The following is a 23858-nucleotide window of genomic DNA, read 5'->3' as shown; positions in this document are numbered from 1 at the left end:
CCACACTCCAAAGTCCACTCTCATCCACGACCAACTCTTAGTTACTTGAAAAAAAATGATAAACATGGAGTGAGTAAAACTTAGTAAGTAGTCTACTAGTAGGTTCTTAATGGCGACCTTAAGCTAGGATATTACTTCTTGTTATATTTTCAGGATCTTATACTGATCTTGAAAACCTTCTCCTAAAATAACCTTCAATTTTCTCTCCATGAACACAATTTTCTTCCCATCTATCTTTTTTTAAACACTTTTGAAAGTTAACGAGTAGTTTTGAAGCTTTTTTTTTTTTTTTTTGAAAATTCAACTGTATTTTTTTAAAAAACAAATTAATAGTTTCTATAGATTTTTTTTTATTAAAGATTAAGTGTATTATTGAAACTTCTAAAAAAATTATGAGTATTTTTTTTTAGATAAAGTGCAAAGTTCAATGGTATTTTTATTAATTTAGCTTATAATTTTTAAAAAAATACAAATTTTTGTTGATTAAGTTAATATTAATTTTATTAAAATACATAACACCACATCAAAATTAATTTATTAGGAATAAAATTAAAACTAAAAAATCAATTTATTTTAAACTAAAAAATTAATTTATTTTAAAACTAAAAAGTATACTTAATTTGACTAAAACATCCCTTATCCCAACTATAAAGAATTTAATTCCAAGCTCTCTTCTAATAGACAAACAATTTATTAACATCTGTTGTAAAATTTCACTTCATCAATTTAAGTAGCGTTCAACTATAAATATCGAATTTTAAAGTATTCCTCGGCAAAGTAAATCTGTTGAAACTATCTATCAAAAGTGTTCCAGAATGAGTTGTGGAGAAGCGTTTCCTTCAATTCTAATTTCAATTAAGGATGTCAATGACAAAAAAGTGCAAGAGGCTAGAAGGTTTGTAGTGGAAGAAAATAACAAGAGTCATGGACATCATTTTGTTTACAAGCTGTATCATGTGTCTTATTCATGGTTACTTAAATCTCGTTGAATTGGTGCGCCTTTCACATCAGAGACATTTGTGCCTTAAACCGAGCTCTTTGCAATAGCAAACTTATTAAAAACTCTTTGCTTGCTACAACATTTGCTTGACATAATTGGACCAAAGGACGTTATGGACGACCATAGCTCACTGTATTGGTCTCCAATCATGAAGTGTGACATCGGATCTTTGTGCATACCATATTCATTAACTATAACATGGCAAGAAATTTTTTATGTTTTGACTGGGCATGCCATATTCTGTTGTTCTTATATATATTTACTTACGTGTGATTAAAGCAAAGAAGTATAGACATGGTTTCCAACCAACCCTTCCTTTATAGTTAGTTCGACGAATGGGTTTTTGTTATCATTTTATCGTTAACCCTTCCGCTCGATTTTGTGTTATGATATCATACAGGGAATGAGAAGCGACCTTACTTGGACAAAATTATATACCGTTTGATAATTATTGTTGATAACAAAGATATATTGAATTATAAGCATTTTAAGTTCAAAAGTAACAAATTACTTGTACATCTTTTACTTATAATCTTCATATTCTTTATATAGCGATAAGGAAGGGAGGGATAGAAAAGATACTCATAATATCATTATGACTATGTCATATTTCATTAATAAAAGAGAGTAATACATCCACAAACACACACATATATATTTCGAGAGAGAGAGGGCTTTATTATAAGTAGAGATAGCATTCTAGTAGTTGTATGCTACTTGGGAACAAGGAACTCGAGAACTTCTTTAAAAGTTCTGCATCTTTGTAATAAAAGACCAAGGAATATCATCGTTATTTATAACTTCTATCACAATAATATAAATTCTGCGAGGACGACGTTCTCTAGTCATACCAACCAGACCGTTCACCACACGCTTGTAAATGAAACGATGTCCACTATTCTCGTTATTCTTTTCAACTACGAACCTTCCTGCATTCTGCACTACTAGGATATTGACATCCTTAATTGGTACTAAAGCATCTAAAGGCAACCTTCCACACGACTCATTCTAACACTTTCGGTAAATAGTTCCAAGAGACATTGTTAGGCCGATTTTGTTCATGAATACTTAAGAATTTGATATTTATAGTTGTAGTTGAACGCTACTTAAATTGATGAAGTGAAATCTTACAATAGAGTCTAATAAAGCGTTTGTCCATTAGAATAGGTTGGAATTAAATTCTTTATAGTTCGAGATAATAGTTGTATTCTTTAAGTCATTGAGACTAGTGTTACTAGTACTTGTTAGTATCTTTGAGTATAAATATTAAAATGATTAGTTATTAAATATTGTATAAATTAAAGCGTTTATAATTCAAATGATCTTCATAACCTAATTCATAAAAAAAAATAATAATAATTAGGAAGCATTTATGTGCTAGATCAAAATAAGATGCATAAAAAGAACTTGCCGTAATTACTTTATTCATGGACCTTTAATCTTAAAAGTAACTTAAAATATTGCAATATTGTGATTCAATAGCGAAATTAGGAATGAACTAAAAAAATAATATTTTTAAAAGATGGAAAAATTCATGAGCCAACCAAAATTTGTATTTAAAGATGAAGAATTCACAACAACAATCACAAACAATATTAATTAGCATCTTGTCTTTTGGTTTGTCACATTTTCAAACATGAACAAACCTCAATTTCGAGTCGGTGAGTATTATGGATCATAATCAACAGTACTTTGCAAGTAGCTTTGAGCATTCACAAAAGGTCGAAAGTTGAATTTCTTTAGAATGGTAACCAAATAACCTATGATTATTGTTGAATTTCCAAAAAATACACCACAAATTTCATTTATAGATATAAATGGAATCATTGATATAAAACCCTGATTATATAATTGCATCATCACTAACAAACCCACTCTCGGAGTGATCATCTTCACCAGAGGCTACAAATTAAGAAGCCTTCCAGGATTACTCAAAAGTGAACTTTTAAGACAAATGAAGCTATATTTGAGCAAGAAAAATCATGTTACATGTGTCTGGGATACCACGGAGACACCAATGCAAGCAATCGCTACCACCCGAAGTTTCTTTGATATTGTAGTTGGATCTTTGAGACTCATCCCTCCGATGTGAAAGAGTAGTTATATCCAACATTCTTAATTGTGTGCCTCTTACAGTACTCTCAACAAATGGATCGCTTGATCTATTCTACTCTACTTTACTTCCTCTTGATAACGGTGTGGTATTGACACAACTCATATTGCTGATAATCATCACTTACATCCAAAACAAGAGTATAGCGGTCGACTATCGTCAAGGACCCATTCACCATTTCCATTCCTACCGACGGAAAAGTTTTATTACATTCATTTCTTTCTCCTTTCTAACTTCTTCATTCTCACATTAAACTTTTTTTTATTTAAAAAAAATAAAAATAAACGTAAAAAGGGAGAAAGAAGGAAGAAGAAAAGAGAAAACCCTTCATTTTGAAAGCTTATCAAATACTCTTTGACCGATGTAAAGAAAGCTCGAGAATAATTTATTCTCACGTCCCTCTTAGACACGTGTTGGATATATATCCGTCCTTCACATGTCGTATCATAATCATATCATGTCCTAAAAACTTTGTGATTATATCCTTCCCTAATTTATCATAGCCTTAACGTCCTTAGACATATCATAGTTGTGTCATTACCTGAACGTACCTTAGTCTTAACGTTACAGGAACGTATCCTAACGCTATCATTCTATCAATCTATCATAATCCTATCCCTTTCTACCCATAACCTAATCGTATTGTTTTATGAATCCATCGTGACCATATCATTGTTATCAATCTGTCATACACATAACACTTCGATACGTAACCAAACCATAACGTTTCATGAACATGTCTTACTCCTATCGTTACATTACGTTTAGTGCATCCTTCTCGTATCCTATCTCAAATATACCATTAAACACATGGTACCGTAAGTATTATCATACAATTCACATATTATAACATATCATAAAGCATATCGATTCACAAACATTTTACACATATCAATATATATGACACTTGCAGAACCACGAGCACAGTCAACATCAAATATAACCATATGGATGGTAAGGTCACCTACCTGATTAGCTTAGGCTGGTGTCCCCAATTTATCCTTAACAAAGTTCGATTTGTCTTTTGTATTAAAGTCAACCTATATGAACATGACATAAATTTCAATCATTTCTCTAAATTTTATGATGCTCTAGTGTTAGATTTTATGGGAAAATTGCACGAGTAAGGTCTTGAAATGTCTATATATCAAAACTGTTTAACATTTTCCAAATCTTGATTTTTTGGCTGTATGAGTTTTTTTTTTTTTTTTTTTACTTGTGTTCCTAATCTTATTTCGGTGTGTTTGTCACATTTTTTTTTTAATTATGTTAGCAATTAGCCAATTTAATCAATTCATCCTTTATGTTTCTTTTTTTTTTTTAATTATGTTAGTGGCTAATTTAATCTATTCTATTTATTTTATTTTTTTGCTATGGATGGACCTATCTTTCTAAAACATACTAAATAAAACTAAATAATTGGTTAAGAGAGGATATGAGATATAACTTAAGGTTAAATCTGTTTCCATATGAGAATAACTCATTCTCATGTCCATCTTTGCTACCATGTACTAAATTAAGGATTTTATTTCTCTTGGGTCAAAACCATCCTTAAAGCACAAAATTGAAGTTGTAGTTAGTCAATTATAATATTTGACGTGCTAGTTTTCAAACTACTTTAAATGGGTGTAAAGAGAGCATGAGAATAACTTAGTTTCACTAATCTGACACGTGTTGGACATGTACTGAACACTTGTTAATACAATGGATACATTACAAATTTATAATCCATCGTATCAGACACTTGACTTTGAATATATTTTGAGAGTGAAACATACATTAAGCTTTTTTTTAAGTATACAAATATATAAACTTATTTATATGAATTTATTTCTAATATAAAATTGATAAATTTTTTGAAATAATTCTTTTTAATTAATGTATCATTGTCACATCGGTATCCTAGTTTTTTAAGAATGACATGTTACTGTTCATAACAGAAAAAGAAAACGGTAAGATCAGAAGAATTGGGAGAAATCTCTCATCCAATTGAAGAATGACTAAATCAAATCTAATTCAAATAACTAGATCAAATCTAATCCAAATAACTCAATCAAATCTAATCCTAACAATCCCTCCCTTAAACTAAACACGAATAGTAATCAGTTTATATCTACGACCTCATACCAAACTTCCACCAGGTAAATTCATCAACTCCCATGTGTCATTTGTGTTTATTGCTCCAGATCCCTGGCTTGCCTCCATTTCTCACTCTTCAATACTTCTCTAAAGTTTACAAAGTTTGCAGGTTCAGTAGGGGTAAACATGGCTGAGCTTAATCATCTTCTTTACAAAAAAAAAAACTTCTCCTATTGCATAGTCTCTCATCCAGACTGGTGGTCTCTTATTCCTTGCCTTATTCGAGCTAGGAGAGCTTGCTTCAACCAAAGAGCCAGATGAAATATTTTCCACTGCAGTAATTTCATCTGCCGCTTCTATATCCTTATTTTCATCTGCCGTTTCTATATCATAGAGTCTGTAAGCTTTTGACTCTTCACTAACTCCCAGCAAAACATAACTCAAACTCTTATCATCTAGCTTAGTTCTCTAAGCTGCCTCCTCTTTTTATCTCTGAATCAACTAAAGCTCACAATATTGTTCTTTTTCTTCCGCTGCAGCTCCAGAACTAATCGTCGCTGTGCTTTTTCTACCCTTCTTCTATTCTCTTCCAGCATTTTATCTAGCTCTTCTCTCTCTTTTCGTGCTTGTTCTTCTTTTTGTCTTGTAGCAGTAAGAGCGGCTTCTTTCTCTTTCTCAAGCTGCACATCAACATCATCAAACAACTTCGTGCGACCTTCCTTTATTCGCCTCTGTATTTCTAATTTAGTCTCTTTAGAGTTTAGCCTTTCTTCAACATTCTTCTGAATTAGTTCTTCCATCCTCCTAGTTGCATCTTCTTCTAACTTCTTCAACTCTGTTTCACGCCTTTTCTTCTCTTCTTCCTCTTTCTTAAGCTTCTCTATGGAATGATTCCGATCAGTGGATGCACGACTAGGACTGGAACTGGACGATTTGGGAAAAGGAGATAATGAGGAAGATCTACTTCTGCGTTGGCGGCTGAGGGAACTTGAACGGCTGCTTCTCCTGGAATTGGTAGTGGAATGATAGGGGGAAGAACTTGGGTCCCTTATGCTTCTCTCACTATGGCGATAGGAATTGGAGCGGTGAGTGTACGACAGAGACCTTGAACCACTTTTCCCCATAAGTTTCAATTGAGTTTGAACAGCTACTACAGGCTGAGATATAGCATGCAATACGAACATTCGATTCAAAGACATCTTTGTCTCCATGATTAAGCCTCTCTCAGGATGAAACACCTTGCATGTTCCATTTTGAAACAAAAAGGTAACCCCTTTGCTTGCAATTTACCAATACTCAACAAATTGTTCCTCAGGTCTGGCACATAGAACACTCCTGTGATTATCATTATGATTCCATTCACTTCTATCAGTACATTACCCTTTCCAGTTACAACCATGCTTGAGTTGTTGCCCAGCTTCACTGAATCTCTGAAACTTCCATCAAAATCTGAAAAATATTCATTCTTCCCACACTTATGATTGCTACATCCCGAGTCAAGGAACCACATATCTTCTCTATTGGCCTTATTCATATTCACGTAAGCCTCAGCGACATCTCTTCTTGACTCTCTGCATAGTTTGTCTCCTTCTCCCTGCTTTGACATTCCCATTGAAAATGTCCTAGCTTGTGACAGTTATAGCACTCCACTGTGCCCTTGTTGAAGGTTTGTCTGCCTCGTCTGGTATTGCTTTGACATTCCCATTGAAAATGTCCTAGCTTGTGACAGTTATAGCACTCCACTATGGCCTTGTTGAAGGTTTGTCTGCCTCGTCCCCTTCCTATGCCTCTAAAGCTTCCACGACCTTGACTCCTTCCTCCAGCAGACTGCACAAGTGGACTCTCCATCGACATACTTTTATTATGACACACGTAGAAGACTGCTGCTTCTAGTTTTAACTAGTTTAGGGCATGACTCTGGTACCAAAATGTTAGGAACAAAAAAAGAAAACTGGAAAGATCAGAAGAATCGGGAGAAATCTCTCATCCAATTGAAGAATGACTAAATCAAATCTAATTTAAATAACTAGATAAAATCTAATCCAAATAACTCTATCAAATCTAATCCTTACAGTTATCATATCTATTTGGTATAATATTTATGTCTCGTATCTATATCTCATTTTTATTTTTGTGACTCTGAGATATTTTGCTTTTATAAATAGATATCTTCACGAAAATAAGTTTATGTTGAGATGGAGAATAAAAATTGACACTTAAGGACGTTGATACTTGGGACTTTGATTCCTCTTTGTGTGAAGCTTGCATCTTGCAATTACTTGTGTAGACAATGTGTTTCACTTAAAATTCACTCAAGAGAAAATAATCAAATAACGAATCATATTTGAGAGAGGATAACTTTTTTTTTTTAATCTTCGAGAAATAAGAAAGAATAAAAATTAAAACATGGCAGGAATGACCTCTTCTTGAATCTTTGTTTGTTCTCCTAAATGTATATAAAAAAAATAAAAAATAAAAATCTTATATATTTTTATATATAATTTAAGTACCTATTTAATAAAACTCCATCCAAACTTCTACTCATAAATTTAATTATTATTTGTATACAATTGTTAATATGTAAGAAAATACACGTACAAAATGTCTATACTATTGGTAATACACTAGTCTCGGTTGTTTGACTAAAACAATGCAACCATTGCCCAAACTAAAGAATTTGATTCGAGGCTATCTCCTAATAGAGTGAGGCTCAATTAGACTTTGTTGTAAGATTCGACCATATCAATTTGAATAGCGTTCTTCAACTATAAATATTGAACTCCAAAGTATTCACGAGCAAAGTAAGTTTGTTGAAACTATCTATAAAAGTGTTCAAAAGTGAGTCGTGGAGAAGATTTGCCTTAAAATCTAGTTCCAATTAAGGATTTCAATGATGAAGAAGTGCAAGCTATTGGAAGGTTTGCCGTGTAAAATTTCAAAGGTGATAGATATAATTTAATTTTCAAGCGTGTGGTGAATGATCTTTTCAGTCCCATATAGGCCTTGACCCCAAATTTTATAGTATTGTGATAGAAGCTATAAATGACAATAATATTCATTGGTCAGATATTGCAATTGTGAAGAAGTTCCGTCATATGCATCTACCGTCATCCTATAAGCTCTTATCTTTTGAGGAATTCATCAAATTCCCTCTTCACAAGTAGCTGTATAACTACTAGATTCTTTCTTTACTTACAATAAGTCCTCTCTCTATATGTCCTTGTGGGACATTACTCTCTTTTATCTATAAAAATGGCATAGCCATAATGATATAATAATCCGTATATAAGTATCTTTTCTTTTTCTCTCGTACCCACGGATACATAACATGTTAAATTAACTCATACTTAAGAAAATAATTTCTCTCTTTTGGAGATGCGGGTATCGATCCCCGTACCTCTCGCATGCTAAGCGAGCGCTCTACCATCTAAGCTACATCCCCACAATTTTTGCATCACAAAACCCTGAATTTCCCGTCATCAATAATAGTGAAAATGAAGAAATATTGCTACCCAACATGTCATGAATAAGGAAAAATTGAAAAGAAATAATATATTTAATAATAGATAGTCCTATTTTTGGAGGTGCAGGGTATCATCGATCCCCGTACCTCTCGGGTATTAATCGAGCGCTCTACCATCTGAGCTACATCCCCATGATTTTTACATCATAAACCCTAAATGTCCCATCATCAATAATAGTGAAAATAAAAAAAATATCAAAATATTAATAACAAATAGTTTGGATTGGTGATGCGGGGGATCGATAATTGTGAAAATGAAAAAATATAATAACAAATTAAATACTTTCTTTTGGAGATGCGGGTTATCAATCCCCGTACGACTCGCATGCAAAGCGAGCACTCTACCATCTAAGATACATCTCCACAATTTTTACGTCACAAAACCCTAAACGTCTCGTCATGAATAATAGTGAAAATGAAAAATATCGCTACTCATTATGTCATAAATAAGGAAATATTGAATAGAAATAAAATAGTAATAATGAATAGTTTCTTTTGGAGATGTTAGGTATCGATCCCCGTATCTCTCGCATGCTACAATCCCACGATTTTACATAAAAAAACTCTAAACTTCCCGTCATCAATGATATTGAAAATGAAAACTATCCCCGCTCATTATGTAATTAATATGGAAAATTTTAATTGAACTAATATATTTAGTAATCGTTTCCTTTGTTGATGCATGGTATCGATCCCAGTAATTCTCACATGGGATGCAAACGCTCTACCATCTAAGCTATATCCTCAAGATTCTTACGTCACAAAATCCTAAACATCTCGTCATCAATAATAGTGAAAATAAAAAAATAACGCTATTCATTATGTCATAAATAAGGAAAAATTGAATAGAAATAAAATAGTAATAACGAATAGTTTCTTTTGAAGATATGGGGTATCGATCTGATCCCCGTACCTCTTGCATGCTAAGCAAGCAATCTACCATCTAAGCTACATTCCCACAATACTTATATCAAAAAACCCTAAATGTCCCGTCATCAATTCCAGTGAAAATGAAAAAATATCTCCGTTAATTATGTCATAAATAAGGAAAGGTTGAATAGAAGTAAAATATTAATAACGTATTTCCCATCATAAGCTACATCCCCACAATTGTTGCATCATAAAACCCTCAAATTCCCATCATCAATAATAGTGAAAATGAAGAAAATCTAGAGATGCAGGGTATCAATCCCCATACCTCTCGCATCCAAAGCGAGTGCTCTACCATCTAAATCTAGAGATGCAGAGTATCAATCCCCATACCTCTCGCATGCAAAGGGAGTGCTCTACCATCTAAGCTATATCCCCACAATTCTTATGTCACAAAGTCCTAAACATCTCGTCATCAGTAATAGTGAAAATGAAAAATTATCCGAGCTCATTATGTCCTAAATAAGAAAAAATTGAAAAGAAATAATATATTTAGTAATCGATTCAACGGGAGATGCAAGGTATTGATCCCCGTACTTTCCACATGGGAAATGAACGCTTTACCATTGGAACTACATCCCTATGATTCTTACATCAGAAAACCCAAAACGTCCCTTCATCAATAATTGTGAAAATGAAAAAGTATCTCTGCATATTATGTCATAAATAAGGAAATATTGAATAGAAATAAAATATTAATAATAAATAGTTTCTTTTGGAGATGCGAGGTATCGATCCCCGTACCTCTCGTATGCTAAGTCGTACCTCTCTTATGCTAAGCGCAGCTACATCCCCACAATTCTTGCATCACAAAACCCTAAATTTTTCATCATCAATAATAGTGAAAATGAAGAAATATCGCTACTCAACCTGTCATGAATAAGGAAAATTTGAAAAGAAATAATTTTCAATAATATATTTAATAATAGATAGTTTTATTTCGGAGATGCGTGGTATCTATCCCCGTACCTCTCGCTGCAAAGCAAGCGGTCTACCATTTGAGCTACATCCCCACGATTCTCACGTCACAAAATCCTAAACGTCTCGTCATCAATAATAGTGACATGAAAAACTATCCCTGCTCATTATGTCGTAAATAAGAAAAAATTGAAAAGAAATAATATATTAGTGATCGATTCATTTGGGGATGCAAGGTATCGATCTCCGTACTTTCCACATCGGAAGCGAGCGCTCTACCATCTGAGCTACATCCCCACGATTCTTACATTAAAAAATCCTAAACCTCCCGTCATCAGTAATTGGGAAAATGAAAAATATCTCCGATCATTATTTCATAAATAAGGAAAGATGTAATAGAAATAAAATATTAATTACATAGTTTACATATGTGTCACTTGTGTTATTTTAATGTATTTATTTACTTGGTAAATGTCTTTCATACTACAATCTCTTGAAGGGGCATTTTGAGAATCGAACTTTCATAGCACTAGACCAAATGCCCTTGTTATACCACTTGAAACGTATGTATGAAGCCTAATGCCCTTGTTATACCACTTGAAACGTATGTATGAAGCCTTAGGCCTAGATATTATACCACTTGAAACGTATGTATGAAGCCTTAGGCCTAGGTATTAAGGTCGTATTGCAGGAAACACCTGAAGTATTATAAGAGCATGATGGTAAGTGTAAAATGTCGAATATGAAGTTAGGTTGATTTCAAATATGAAGTCCTTAGATAAGAAAAGATTTAGACATAGGGGCATTTCAAGAATTGAACTCAAAACCTCTTGCACCCCAAGTGAGAATCATACCACTAAACCAAATGCCTTTTCTTGAACAACAAATATTTTTAGCTTCTACTTAAATATATATTTCTCTTAGTAGTTGGAGGGCTATAAAACAAAAAGTTGAATCGTTATAATATACAAGGGTTATCAAATAAACCAACAACCCAACAAAAGAAACAAACTAATCAATTTTGGTTGGATTGATTCGGTTCAGTTCATTAGTTTGTTTGATTTAATTTTTCTATTTTGCCTCGTATGACAAGAAAATAAAGTTGTATTGAATGCACCTTAGTTTCATTTAATGTTGTGTTGTTTTCTCAATCTCATTTTAATTTTACAACATTTTCTTATTTTATATTAATTTACTTTTATTTTTATTTGTTTTCACTCTCAATTTTAGTTTCTATTTGAGTTTTGAACCCTTAAAAGTTGGGTTGTGGCAGATTGGTATCAGCCAGATTTTAAATTATATCGATTTTTTCTTAGGATAAAGAGTCGTATATCTCTATGACTCAGCTCGATGACACGTCTCTCCGCGACCAAGTAAGCAGTATATGATATGTTGTAAAACTTGTATGAATTTATTGTATGTTTTGATTTTCGTGGTAGTTATAAAATGTCCTCGGACATTAAAGAGTGAACGTTAACTATATAAGACAATACTGGATCAACGTTATATTGTCTAGATATGGTGAGGAGGAAAAGAGTGGTCATGAGATATCTGACTAGCCTTATGAAAACAAAGAGTTGTCGTTGCAAGGGCGAGACCTCTAATCCATGAAATTTTGGTACTAGAAATGAAGAAACTGAAGATGGTCCCCAAACGTCTGTATGGACCATTTCCAATCGCACTTTCTTTGGTTCCCTGACAGCGTCAACCAGATTAACCCTATGGCGTGACAATCCTTGAGCTTCCACTCCTCCGTGGTCATGGTATTCAGCTTCACCCCCAAAATGGGTTCCTGAATATCTTTCTCGTACAGATAATCTTCAATCTGCATCTTCTAGAAACTGATATCGAATCCATCAAACTTTTCAATTCCAGTCTTTGAACTTTCCATCTTCACATATCGTGGTGAATCTCTCCTCGCTCTGATACAAGTTATTAGAATCACACAACAATGCACACACTTGATCTAAATGAACACAAAGAACGTGATAGAGAAAATATAAGAAGAAATATTGACTAATGGTTTTGTATTAATGACTTCTGGTATGCAAAGAGAGGATATGGAGAATGAGAAATGTACATTTAGGAAGCACTGACTAATGGGTATACATATGATTTCAGTTTATTATATATAGCTTCACTACATGTAACCGCCTCCTATATATAATTATTTAGTATATATATCTCTATCAGATTTTTACTATAAATAGTCAGCCTTCATATCCAACCTTAGAGCCCAAATAGTCAGGGATTGACATCCTGCTAGAACACAAAGTCATGTACATGCCCCTAGAAAAATGCCTAGTAGTAACGGAGTCTAACCCAACGATCATTTAGACAAACATCCATCAACCAAGAGGGGTGAAAATGATGACGATAGTACAGTTGAGAAAGAATCTTAGCCATGATGAATCTACACTTGCTGCCATTGTTGTATTTGAAAAGGGGAGGTCAAGTGTGCCAACCTCAACAAAAACTTTATTGCCACTACATGAACACCACGACCCAAAACAAGAAGGTCAGATATTGGGTTTTAACCTCACCAAGAGAGATAAATCACAAGATTAGTTTTATGTCGCCTACCACAAATAGATGTCATGTGGCTCAGCCTGAGCTAGTTGAATTCTACAAATAGCAAAATGTCATGTTCACAGTCGAGTTTATTTGACCTGCAAAGGCTCTTGTCAGTGATCACTCAAATGCTTGACAATGCCACCAAGCCAACACCTCTACTGAAGAAGGGAGACAAAAACAAACCACTAAAGCAACACATGTTCACGCAAAAATACCATCTAGACGAATGTAGAGAAGGGTCGACCACGATAATTTCAAAGCAAATAGAGAGTTATGATAAGTTAAGGTCAGATCAACTTTGAGTTCAAAGCAACAAGAACCAAAGACTGGTGCGAAAATTCTATGGACTAGTCGAAGTTATCCACAAGATTAGGAAGACATCATATAGGATTCAATTGCTTCTATCGATACAGACTAACCCTGTTGTCCACGTCAGTAACTTGAAACGTTATTATTCCGACCAAGAAAACATCAAGTAAAAGCAGGTGGTATGACATCATGCAAAGAAGAAATTGTTTCAAGCGAAGAAAGTAGGATAAACACCAACAAAGAAGACTTGATGAGTTAACAAACCGAGAAGTGATTTTCAATAGCTCCTAGTAGGTTGAAAAAGACTCCTCAATACTGAGATCAGCTAGAAGTGCGTTGGGAGACCCAAAGTCAGCCTCATCCTACAACGTTGAGTTTATGAAGAGCCGGTTGATAGAGATATTGACAAATTCTGTAAGGACAGATGTCGCGGTCATGATTGGCCGAGGCATGTTGCCTATGGCTGCATGTTAGATGTCTCAGCTATTCTTGTAAATGATTTGTGATTCATGGTGGCATGCTCATTCCAAACACCTTTTACTTGCTTTCATCTTAGATAGGCTTTTACTATTATTGTTGTGCCAATACAGGGTGTATGATTAGCCCTCAAAATCATATCTACACCCATCAGGACTAAAATATCCCAAAATGTACTATAGGAGAACGTGACCAGTTGTTGTTTCTTCACTTTTAGCTTATAACATTACTTTATTTGAAATTGTTTTTAACGTATTTCCTCGCTCACGTTTTCTAAAATATTTCTTCTAAATGTGATTCGAGCATACACTACTATTGTTCGTTCAGTCTAAATTTTGCATGGTTGACTTGTTCATTGGATTAGAACAAATGTCACATAATCATTGTCTCACTACTGTAAGAGTGCGATTGTGACACTTGTCTTCCGTTTAGTTGTGGGCCGCATCTTCTGACAAGTTACGTGAGTTTGGCCTGGAGCATACGTGTAGGTTGAAAAAGAAATGGTTGGATGCTGATTGCAAAAAAGGGTTGGGCCACGGAAGGTTTTTTTTTTTTACCACATATGGACTATGGGCTAGTGAGTCTTGAATTTGGGTTCGTTTGAAAAAATTTGGTTCGTTTTTTAGTTCAAATGAACCCAAATTAAACCTACTAGTTCCTTCTTCCTTGCACGACTCACTTCTATTCTCTGTTCTATCTCTTCTTGCTCTCTGAAACTTCTTTAAAGTCTATTGTTCACCGATTATTTGGGAGCATCTTCCTTAAAAGGATTGTGACCACAGATGACCTATGTAGAAAATTTGTACCCCCTGTCCTAAAACATTTAGCGGATAACATACCCAAAACAGATGCGCTGACCAGACTGCGCTACACCTTGTCTCACCACCCCCCCCCCCCCGGAGCAAATGGATCCATCCAATCGATGAACACTCAAACTCGCCCATCCTTTTTGGCACAGGGACGTGAGAACCAATCTGAGTAATCTACAGTGGGGAAACCCCTTAAAGCAACAAGCGAGAATGGCTAGGTTGATAGTAGGGTTAAAGAAAAGGCGAGTATGAAAAGACGTATCGCATAACCGTCCCTGTAAGCAGCTTCATTCTTTCTTGATCTATGAACCGACTTTATGAAAAAAATCAGTCTTTCGGCTGAAAGTGTGACTGTTGGGTATAGATAAGCAGGACCTCTTGGTTCGAGGGAAACCAGAGATGTTGGTTAAGAAAGCTAAGCAAGCAAGTACAGGACGGACAAAATGCACATACAAATTGATTGACATGATCCCTCTCCCTCTCTCTTTGGCTAGTTGGCTAGTTGCACGATAAGCGGAAAAGCATACTAGGTAGGGAAAGAAAGGCTGCTCGATCTCTTGTAAGGCACACCCTCAACGACGAGCTCACCAGACAATGCTATAAGTCCAATAGAAGTCCAAGATTTCATCTACTATGGACAAGGAAGCTCTTGGGGGAGCTAACATGAAATGAGAAATACATTCGATTACGGCAACTAATAGATAGCGAACTTTTTGGTAGAAACTGAATGATCCCTTGGCTCGGGCAAGAAAAGGAAAAGGTAGTCGTACTCCTACCTTTTCCGTCGGATGATAGGAAAGTTTGAGCTGAATGATTGAATCACACCTGGTAAGAAAGGCGCGCTTAGCAGGTTTCTCCAAACGTATAAACAAAAAGAGGAAGCAACCGGTCCTAAAGAGGTCAACACATACGTGCTTTTTCCTTTCGTTTAGCGAGATAGCTTACCAGCTCTTTCGGCTCATAACAGCAGTATGAAAAGCGAAATCCTCATCCTGAGTCGAGTCCGCATTGCCATACGAATCAACATCGGCCAAACCAAGAGCTACTATTTTTTCTTTAACGAAAGCGGATCTAACAGTTTCGATAAAACAAACCTCTTTTAAAGAAGGAGTCGCTCTGCCTTGATCACCGTGGATAGATGCAGCTCCCACTTTACCTTTGCCTATCGTGAAAAGGAAAGTTCCCTCACGATAGGCCCTCCTAGCTCCCGAACGTCTTTCTATCAATCGAGAGAGGTATAGAATAGTACAACAAACCAACAAGACAAGAATGGACTCATAAGATGGGCGGTCAGGGAAACGATTTCATTTGTGTTATCCGCCAAGGAAATGATCAAGGAATTCTCTATACACGGCTGAGAGATGACCGTATTGTTGCACATCCTGAGTAAAGTACCGTAGGCAAGCGAAGCTTTTGAAAATGAAAGCGTGTAGAACTCAGATCCACTTTCTCTTCGATTCGTAAACTTTGGATCTGATCATCATTTCGTCTCCGGGTGACTAAGAGAAAATTTAGGCCTGGCGTGCATCCGATTCGGTCAACAATAAGGTACAAAGCGGATTGATAAAATGGGCTTGAAATTCCATTGTCGTTAGGTCGAAGATCTCTACTTGGTTTAGTGCACTTTGGTAGTTGCGAATGTTGCCGTAATCGAATGTCTTTCTCATTCGACATTCTCTGTTACCAAGCACTCATACTCGCCAGGGTTGAAGAGACAGTCCGTGAGCTAATTGGGTTTCGAGATTGCGTATACGCGAAAAGAGCTCGCTTTCGACTTTCTCCTCGGTGTTTTATGCTCGGTTCTGGTTCAGGAAAGGGTCTCATCTCTTTCATTGTAGCACATTGATGCCAAAGGAGTCTTCGGAACTGGTGGAGAGGCTATGATGACTTCAGGCTATTCAAATAGCATGGCTGATACCACAAAGAAAGTGTATCTAAGTCATACTAGTGGAATAGATTTTTCATAATAATTATCTCGATATATGATACCAAAAACCTGCCTGATGACTGATAAGGTAAGGGGTTTCAAAAGACAAAAGAATGACAATTCTACGTGTGATAGAAAAGGAGATCTTTTTTTTTTTAGTGTGCGTGGTTCGCCTGCCTTCCTGACCACGGATAGGCTTTGGGGATTTGCACTTCGGCCCCTTAGAATACCACATCAAGGTGACAGGATTCGAACCTATGGCTCTCTGAAACTTCTTCATCGGTTATTTGGGCGCATCTTTCTTAAAAGGATTGTGACGACAGCGGACAACATGCCTGCCTTCCTGACCACGGATAGACTACGGGGCTTTGCACTTCGGCCCCTGAGAATACCACATCAAGGTGACAGGATTCGAACCTATGGCTCTCTGAAACTTCTTTATCGGTTATTTGGGCGCATCTTCCTTAAAAGGATTGTGACAACAGATGATCTATTTGACGACAGCGGACAACATAATGAAAGCGCATCTTCCTTAAAAGGATTGTGACAACAGATGATCTATTTGACGACAGCGGACAACATAATGAAAAGTTCCTAGAAAGAATACAATAGAACAATTTCTATAATGCTCTTTTTGAAGTCCGGCCCTTCCAAGAATATGTTTCATTCAGTATTCTCATCTTCTTGATTCAATGTTTAAAAACCACATTTTAAATCATATTATCTTGCATAATTCATTTTGATATAATTTTGTTGGGGGCATTTTGAGAATCGAACTTCAGACCTCTCACACCCAAAACGATAATCATACCACTTAAACCAAATGCCTTTATAGTAGATTTATAATTCTTAGTTGCTAGTCTATATATTTTCCGTGCCTCAATATATGAAAACTTTATAGAAGTTTAAGATGCATTGCCACGCATTCCTTTGGGTCAGGCCCCATTGATAAAAGGGGCATTTTGAGAATCAAACTCGAGACCTCTTGCACCCAAAGCAAGAAGCATACCACTAAACCAAATGCCCTTATTAATGACTATATATTAAGTTTTTTATGGAATGTATCATCATTATTTCATCTATTTTCTTTGTTAATAAAATCCATGAGCAATTATTATTATATCTTTTAGATCTTTTAGATCTAGACCGCTGTTAAATTATTTACATAGGGTTTGCGATAATTACGGTAGAGAGAAGAAAAAAGAATAGAAGTTAATTACTGTAGAGAGAAGAAAAAATAATAGAATTACTATAGATAGAAGAAAAAATAATAGAATTACTATAGAGAGAAGAAAAAAGAATAGAAGTTATTTTTATTTTCTAGAAGTTAATTACGGTAGGGATAGAAGAAAAAATAATAGAATTACGATAGAGAGAAAAAAAAATAATAGAATTACTATAGAGAGAAGAAAAAATAATAGAATTACTATAGAGAGAAGAAAAAATAATAGAATTACTATAGAGATAAGAAAAAAGAAATAGAATTACTATAAAGAGAAGAAAAAATAATAGAAGAAAAAATAATAGAATTACTATAGAGATAAGAAAAAAGAATAGAATTACTATAGAGAGAAGAAAAAATAATAGAATTAAGAAAAAAGAATAGAATTACTATAGAGAGAAGAAAAAATAATAGAATTAAGAAAAAAGAATAGAATTACTATAGAGAGAAGAAAAAAGAATAGAAGTTATTTTTATTTTCTAGAAGTTAATTACGAAGTTATTTTGGAGTTCTTTTTATTTTCTAGAAGTTAATTACGAAGTTATTTTGGAGTTCTTTTTATTTTCTAGAAGTTAATTACGAAGTTATTTTTTTATTTTCTAGAAGTTAATTACGAATTTATTTTTTTATTTTCTAGAAGTTAATTACGATGTTATTTTTTTATTTTCTAGAAGTTAATTACGAAGTTATTTTAGAGTTCTTATTTTTTATTTTCACAAGTAAATGATATTAAGAGCATTATCATTAAATGATAATATAGAAGAAAAAATAATAGAATTACTATAGAGATAAGAAAAAAGAATAGAATTACTATAGAGAGAAGAAAAAATAATAGAAGAAAAAATAATAGAATTACTATAGAGATAAGAAAAAAGAATAGAATTACTATAGAGAGAAGAAAAAAGAATAGAATTACTATAGAGAGAAGAAAAAAGAATAGAAGTTATTTTTATTTTCTAGAAGTTAATTACGAAGTTATTTTGAAGTTCTTTTTATTTTCTAGAAGTTAATTACGAAGTTATTTTGGAGTTCCAAGAATAGAATTACTATAGAGAGAAGAAAAAAGAATAGAATTACTGTAGAGAGAAGAAAAAGAATAGAAGTTATTTTTATTTTCTAGAAGTTAATTACGAAGTTATTTTGGAGTTCTTTTTATTTTCTAGAAGCTTTTTATTTTCTAGAAGTTAATTACGAAGTTATTTTGGAGTTCTTTTTATTTTCTAGAAGTTAATTACGAAGTTATTTTGGAGTTCTTTTTATTTTCTAGAAGTTAATTACGAAGTTATTTTGGAGTTCTTTTTATTTTCTAGAAGTTAATTACGAAGTTATTTTGGAGTTCTTTTTATTTTCTAGAAGTTAATTACGAAGTTATTTTGGAGTTCTTTTTATTTTCTAGAAGTTAATTACGAAGTTATTTTGGAGTTCTTTTTATTTTCTAGAAGTTAATTACGAAGTTATTTTGGAGTTCTTTTTATTTTCTAGAAGTTAATTACGAAGTTATTTTGGAGTTATTTTGGAGTTCTTTTTATTTTCTAGAAGTTAATTACGAAGTTATTTTGGAGTTCTTTTTATTTTCTAGAAGTTAATTACGAAGTTATTTTGGAGTTCTTTTTATTTTCTAGAAGTTAATTACGAAGTTATGAAGTTATTTTGGAGTTCTTTTTATTTTCTAGAAGTTAATTACGAAGTTATGAAGTTATTTTGGAGTTCTTTTTATTTTCTAGAAGTTAATTACGAAGTTATTTTGGAGTTCTTATTTTTTATTTTCACAAGTAAATGATATTAAGAGCATTATCATTAAATGATAATATACTTGGTTGAGATATATATGGTGGAGTACACAAGTAAATGATATTAAAAGAGCATTATCATACCACTAGACCAAATGCCCTTTCGAGAATTGAACTCGGGACCTCTCGCACACTACACAAGTAAATGATATTAAAAGTTATTTTGGAGTACACTAGGTTGAGACATATACATAGGGGCATTTCGAGAATTGAACTTGGGACCTCTCGCACCCTAAGCGAGAATCATACCACTAGACCAAATGCCCTTTCTAAAAAAAAATGCAACATTTTTAGCTCCTACTCAATATATTTTTTTCCCTCAAGTTTGAAATCTATTTTCTTAAGCGGTTGTTGGACTATAAAACAAAAAGTTGATGGTCTAGTATTTTACTTGTAAGTAAGACCCAAGTTCATCTTTAGAAATTTTCTTTACAATAATAAATAGACCCAAGTTCATCTTTGTTGTTGTCTAATTGTGATTTTGCAAAAAGCTTAACTAATATGAAATATCGAGGTAAATCAAGAATATACCCTACACGTCATTCAAGATGACAATAAAATTGAGTTAAATTGAACGCAGTTTTAGTTTCATGTTTAGTAGGTTCAAGATGAAGCATAATTGTATTAATGATATTAAAGAGAAATTCGTGTTTTATTAGAAGAGACCAACTTCATTTAAGGTACTAGGAGTTTAAACTACTTCCATTGTAATTTCAATCACTCCACATGATTACAAATTTAGGGTTGGCTAATTGGACATCAATTATCAACTTTAGGTTATAATTTAGGTAGTAGCCATTATAATATTGATAACTCTCTAAAAGTAGAGTTCTATCAAGTCATTTTATAGTTAATATTGCACCCTTATTCACAATTTTCTCATTTATTACCCATTTATTCTACTTAGTGAGCATGAAATCGTTTATTGCGGTCTAACATGAAAAAAAAATGATTTGGCATAAATCGATCTTAATTGTATATTTAGTTGAGTTATATGGTAAAATTTCAGACATCTATGCTAAACCATGTGGGAGTAGCAAATTTGGAAATAAATGGGGGATGACATGAAAATTTTAAATCCACATCATTAGTCCAAGTGGGTCATTGACTACCCAATGAGGAACATCCTATGTGGACTACTTATTTCTTTTCAGCCCTAAAGGGAAACTCATGCTCAATATAAAAGGAAAAGGAAGACCAAGAGGAGAGTAGCCACATTTTGGGGGGAGAAAATCGAATTATACAGCAGCAGCCTCTGCTGTGAAACAAGAGAAGAAGAAGAAAACACTAATCCAGAAGCTGTTGACAGCCGAAAGAAAAGGAGACCAACAAGGATTGATTAGGGCAAAGAGGTGGACGTGAGAGCTCAAGAGAAGGGAACTTCCATTGACGAACGGCAACAAACCGGGATAACTCTCTATTTCCTTATTCTCTTTGCTTATTCCATCAATTTTACACGATGAAGATGCGGATTCCTCTGTTTAATTCAGTTTGTATGGAGAGTTAAACTGTAATAACCCGAAAATAATAAATAAATAAATTAAAAAAAAAAAAAAAAAAAAAAGACAGCAACAGCTTGAAGCTGCTGCCATGGAGAACGGAAGAATGGACAGGTGGATTGAAGGGAAAAGAAAGAAAAGAGAGGAAGATGGAGGTGTGGGATGAAGAAGGGTGGTTTTATTTTGTGTTAGTGTTATGGATGGTGGTGGTGGTTGGCGTTGGCAAGGCCGACGAGGAAGCACCAAATATTATCGAAGAAACAGAGGAAGAGGGAAACAGAAAACAGAGAATGTTATAATCCGTGTTTTCCGGCAAAACCTTAAGGTTCTTTGGCGTTTGTTGTGACAACGTGAAAACCTGAGGATGGGGAGACGATTGTGAAGGCTTTTCAGCCATTGAAGCTCTGAACTAAGCTGATTTAAGCGGTTGTCGCAAAGGTAACGAAAAACCCATATCACCGAACCTTTAAATCTCGATATCTTGGTTCATATTGTATAATGAGTTATGAAATAGGGCTTGTTAGAATCGTAATAAGGAGATCTATAAATTTGTAGAAGGAATCAGGATGAAATTCGAATCGTAGAAGGAGGATATGGCTTCGGATATAGTTGGTATTAACAGAAAAGATGGGAAAATTTCAGAAAACGCAAGGAAGAAGAAGAAGCGCGTGCACTACACGCAGGCGCGTGAGGGCCGCGACTGGGTGTGCGACTGGGCGTGCTCCTGGCGCGTGGGACAGACACACCGAGGATGTGAGGGCGCGTGAGGGCGCGTGAAGCATCATTTTGGGTTCCCCGTTTGTCCCGTTCGATTTTTTTTGACCTGTTCTACCTAGATTGACCTATACTTACCTTGAAAATGGTGAAATATAGGTCTAATTGGAAGGAATTGTGTTGAAATACCCTATTAAATGTACAATCAAGAGAGAAAGGGATTCGAAACCAGGTAAGTAGCGTATCGACTTTTGAACTAGTTCTTAACTTGTTTTACAACATGTGAGTATGTTGTTTATCTGATTAAGAGCTTAATATGTTATGATGAGCTTTGATGATATTGAGTGTTTATTGTATATTGTGACTGCTTGCCTGTGATGTAAGCATGATATAAATGATTGTCTGAATGTTCTATGTGTTGAACATGATACATGTATGAAAACATGCAGTAACTGTGAGTATGTTATGCATGTTAATAGAAAGGTTATGACTCTAAGATATGCTTATTGGTTGTTGAGCTATGGCTTATTTATATGAGTATGATAGTCTACTAATTCCCGCGGAGTTCCTGGCCAACGCGCTGTGTGCTAAGTCAGGGAGCATGAGTACTCCTGACCGTTGGTATATGAGATAAACAGGCCGCCAGAGCAATTAGTAGACGGGCCGTATTTGACCGAGAGCGAGTCTTACATACGAGTCCGAAAATTCTAGATAAGCATATCGAGAGAGAGTCAGTAACCTAGCTGGAGGTAGCTGAGATACCTCATTAATGAATAGATGACCCTAGTAAGAGAAGCTAGGAGTCAATGTCGAATAAAACTTAAAAACATTTGCTATGCTAAGCTGGAGGTAGCTGAGATACCTCATTAATGAACAGATGACCCTAGTAAGAGAAACTAGGAGTCAATGACGAATAAAATTTAAAAACACCTGGAAAGATTAGTTATGAATTCATGAAAGATAAAGTTGGCTACTTACTGGGTAATTTAATTACTCATCAAAATTATTTTTAACTTTTCTTTCCAGATTTAGTTGATGCAGGCCAACCGAGGACGAGGGCGAGACCAGCGGGCTAGGAACTATTTGGGAATCCATGTCTGTGTCTGTTTATGTAATTATGGTTTCGTTGTCGAGAATCTACTTCGGTTGTTTTAAGTTTAAATAGCACTCGTTTTAAATGTTTTACTTGATGTTTTTGGAAATATTTTTTTTGAAATTTATCATTGGTTGTCGGAGTTTATTATCGAGGTCAGTAGTAACTCCTGTGAATCGCGTTGACGATGAGCGGGGCGTTACATAAACTTAATAGGGGAGGCGAGAGAGTTTTATATAGTTTAAGTATGTTGACGGTATGATTTTAGTTTATTAAAGAGTTGTTGTTAATAGCCCTAAGCAATGCTCCTAACGTTCTATTAACCACCTTAGTTTGCTCGTTAATCTGAAGATGACTTGTAGTTGAAAACAATAATTTGTTACCCAATTTATGACTTAATATTCCAAAAGTGACTTAAAAATTTAACATCCCTATCTTTTTTTGTGCAGCAAACATTGGCAACATTGACTACAAAACTTATAAACATCGTGCTTCATGGCAAAGGTCATATGGATCGTGATGAGCATTTTCTCCCATATCTTTGTTTCCCTAACTAAAGTTTTCCAATAACTCCCAAACTTCATTACCTTATATAACCTCTTGGGATAAGGATTCATATAACATTTCATAAAATAAGATCTACCGATGAATTTCATAGCATTTGAAGGTCATCTAGGTCATGAACCAAAGGTAAATTACCTTAGGGGCACTATGGTCATTTTACACCATTTCTTCGTTTACCTACTTATCCTTATCCAATGACCACCAAATTTGACTTCTGACCTCAACATACTGTAATATGCTCTGTATTAAAATTTGATAGGCAGCGGAGCTCATATAGTGGGTTATTTTAATGTTACTTAAATCTCGAGCTATTTGAT

General features: G+C 34.4%; 1 long non-coding RNA gene and 1 pseudogene across 1 annotated transcript; one reads left to right on the top strand and one right to left on the bottom strand.

The window, feature by feature from the left end:
- Nucleotides 1–5363: 5363 nt before the first annotated feature.
- LOC147790689 (uncharacterized) lies at nt 5364–6403 on the bottom strand (annotated as a pseudogene).
- Nucleotides 6404–21251: 14848 nt separating this feature from the next.
- On the top strand, nt 21252–23086 carry LOC147790688 (uncharacterized). Its single transcript, XR_015422622.1, has 4 exons — nt 21252–21608; nt 21813–21967; nt 22044–22116; nt 22911–23086. It is a non-coding gene; the product is annotated as an uncharacterized LOC147790688 (long non-coding RNA).
- The last annotated feature ends 772 nt before the right edge of the window (nt 23087–23858 follow it).

This window comes from Cucurbita pepo, chromosome 10 (genome assembly GCF_057944985.1).
Source record: "Cucurbita pepo subsp. pepo isolate OVF chromosome 10, ASM5794498v1, whole genome shotgun sequence".
Taxonomy (NCBI): domain Eukaryota; kingdom Viridiplantae; phylum Streptophyta; class Magnoliopsida; order Cucurbitales; family Cucurbitaceae; genus Cucurbita; species Cucurbita pepo.
This window is presented reverse-complemented; position numbering and strand designations above follow the sequence as displayed.